We start from the raw sequence: 3,316 nt of genomic DNA, 5'->3' as shown, positions 1-3,316 counted from the left end.
CAAACGGTTCCCTTCAGGAAAACTGAACACCACAAACGATTCCCTTCAGGAAAACTGAACACGACAAACGATTCCCTTCATGAACACCACAAACGATTCCCTTCAGGAAAACTGAACACGACTGTTATTATCATAGCATGAAATCACAGGAACACATTTACATCTCCATCCATCAACAGCAATGATAATGTCATGCAGTCAAGGCACTGATGTGGTGACTGATTAAACTTTCTGGTTGTTTATGAAGGTAAATCATTCACTGGATGTTTGGAACAAATGATACGACGGTTTTTACTGCAGATGTTTGTGTGACTGAAATGGTGACAAAATAAATAATAAACTAACTTCTAACTACAATTAATTTTTAAAAAGTACAACAAAAGTAGGATTAATTCAAAATATTGATAATATTGATCCCAATTCAGTATCAGAATCAGATCAATACTTTGGTTTTAGATTCCCTCTTAAAGTGTTATTTTACTTTTGTGTTGTAGTTTCTCAACTCTTTGGTTTGCTGTCAAACGATCATTTTTTCACTTTGTTTATTTATAAATCAACTCACACATTTGTTTTATTTTTCTATTTTTCTGATTATCATGTTAGTAAAAGTATTTTGTAAAAACCAATAAACTTCACCCTAATTCTGCTCCAGGTTTTAACAAAATAACTACAAAACGCCCAAAGATTCACATTCAGGATGGAAACAAAAGAAAATAATTTTTTTAGATTTTTTTCCCCCTTCTGGACTTTTTGTTTGCTCGTGTTGTAAAATGATGCGTTTCGGTTTGTTTTTGTCTTTCTCTGGGCGTCGGCCTCCTCTGGTTGTTTGTACAGTAATCTTTGAAGTAAACACAGAGTGATGCTGAGTGTATTAGAGGTAATCGCTCGTCCCTCTGTGGTTCTCTGGGGTCTCTTTTTAAATCTCTCTGCTCTTATTATGAGAGTTTTCAGCCTCATTTTTATCTCTTTGTGTCTAAAATAATCCAAGTTCTTTGATGTTGCCTCTTTGAAGATGTTTCCTTGTTTTTTAGTGATCATCCAGCTGTAAGGAGGAAACTGCAGCCCAATGAGCAAGAAGCATGAAGTGCAAACTCATTTTCACACATTGCTGCTGTAAAATAATGAGAATTAGGGGATAATCAAATAATTTATCAATTACTTTTTAAATGCTCTAGATTCAAGAAGCACATTCTGATGAGTGTTTATTTGCTGCAGCTTTTGATTTCAATAAATCTAAATAAAATCCATAAAAAGCCTTTTTTCCTTTTCACTCCAGCTCCGTTTCTTCCTGGAGCAGGAAGCATGACATTCCCTCTGTGCAGTATATCAATGCAGAGGATTTCGGGGCTTTGCATCGGCTCAGGCATCAGTGACACTCCAACAGGCAGCGCAGAGCGCAGGCTGTATAAACCAGAGAACATGAATAAAGCTGGAAGCTGAATGCATGTTAAGAATCGGAGCAGCAGCCGTCTGGAGTCAGGCTGAATCTGAGCTCCAACATTTCCAGCCTGCAGCAGAAATCGGCCGGATCCAATCAGGCTGCAGCTCCGGGTCGAACACGACCCAACCTGGATGAGAGAAGCATCCTCACCGTTCTGTCATTTGACTTTTATTACATCAATGTAAGTGTAAGACAAACCAGAACATCCCAGGATTCTTTGAGCAACATATTTTCAGCAACTTCAGTTTTATTTCAGATTTGCATCAACAAACAAGACAAGTCCTCCAGGCTTTTATGTCTAATCTATCAGTGAAAAACACCTTTTTGCCTTTGGTAACCGAGGGCAACCAGAGCAGAAGAAGCCTGGGATGTTGTGAGGAAGCTGGATGGTGGCGGCGGCGTGTTCTGCAGTCACCTTCAGGTTAATCACTAAATCTGTTTGAGAGAAAACACGGCTGATTAGAAGCCTGGCTGAGACGCTACCCTGCAATCAGAGCCGCGCCGCCCTCTGATCTCCTCAATCAGCTTCCATCCTGCTCTCTGTTATGCAAATCCACTGTCTCATAAAGAGGCAGAAATAAACAAATCACTACCTATTAACATTAACCTGCTGTAGGTGGTGGAGCTGCTATTAGATGAGATCTGCAGGAGAAAATACCTTAATAAGCTTCAGGAAGATTGAATTCAGATCAGAACCAAACATCAGCTCAGATTTACAGATCAACATGGACAGTTTTAAAACTCTTAATGGTATTGATCATATGTTGTTCATTTCTCTACGGTTCCTCTTTGTGATCAGTTTATATCACGTTCATTATTACCATTTTGCTCACTATTAGTGACACAGTTATTATACTGCTGCTTTAAGCAGAGCTTCATATGTTTAGAGGACAAATAAAACTGAACTATAATAGAAGTGGAAAACTTCCTCCAGTTGGAAAGTTTTTGTTTTCTAACCAGATCAGAGTTCAGATTTACATCCACAAATAAAACCTTTTGACCTGTTAACAGGTATTTAACTCAAGCAGGTTTAAAGTGACTTCCTGTTAAACTCCAGGCGTCCAACAGCGTCTCTCTGCTCCAATGAACATACCGGGATTCTCCTGTAGAGTCTGAACGTTGATTAAGTTTTTGTTTCAGTTTCCTGAACAGACATTTCAGCTCCGTGGCTTCAGTCAGGCGAGGAAAGCAGCAGTGGACAGCAGAGGCAGATTAGCATTGTTAGCACACACTGCGGCTCGGTCCAGTCACCTACACAATCAGTTGACCTTTCACACCACAAAGTCAAACAGCAGAGCAGAGTGAGCCGCTGCCAGACGCCTCTGAAAGCTGAAAGGTCACAGAACAACTGGGTGCACAAGTAAACACACCAGCAAAGTGTTAGCCTGATGCTCTGAGCAGGAAGAAACCAGAACAGTGTGAATTTAAAAAGGTCAAGTACAAAAGTCTGCAGGTTTCTGTTTGTAACACGGAGTGAGAAAAACAAATTAGACTGCAGCATCAGCCAACCTTCTTTATTTAGTTTATATCTGAATGTCTGAATATTAAATTATTCTGCTGGATTTTTTATAAATGACCTTCGATTTCTGTGTGAGCCGTCGATGAAGTTTCCTCTCTGCTTTCCTTCCTCTCTGTTTCTTCTTCCCTCGGCTTCTCTGTGTCTGACAAGCGAACTCTGACGAGTGACGCTGACGTTTCACTTCACTTCATTCCAGTTGTGCTGGAGCCTGGACATTTCAGACCAGTGGCTCAGGTTTGCTTTGAGTGAAGGGTGTGACTGCAAGAATCCCTAATGGGGCAACTGGAGGTGACTGAGGCACAGCAAGAGAGATGAGGGAGTGTGTGTGTGTGTGTGTGTGTGTGTGTGTGTGTGTG

The sequence above is a fragment of the Poecilia formosa genome, unplaced genomic scaffold (genome assembly GCF_000485575.1).
Source record: "Poecilia formosa unplaced genomic scaffold, Poecilia_formosa-5.1.2 Scaffold498, whole genome shotgun sequence".
NCBI lineage: Eukaryota > Metazoa > Chordata > Actinopteri > Cyprinodontiformes > Poeciliidae > Poecilia > Poecilia formosa.
Note: the sequence above shows the minus strand (reverse complement) of the source record.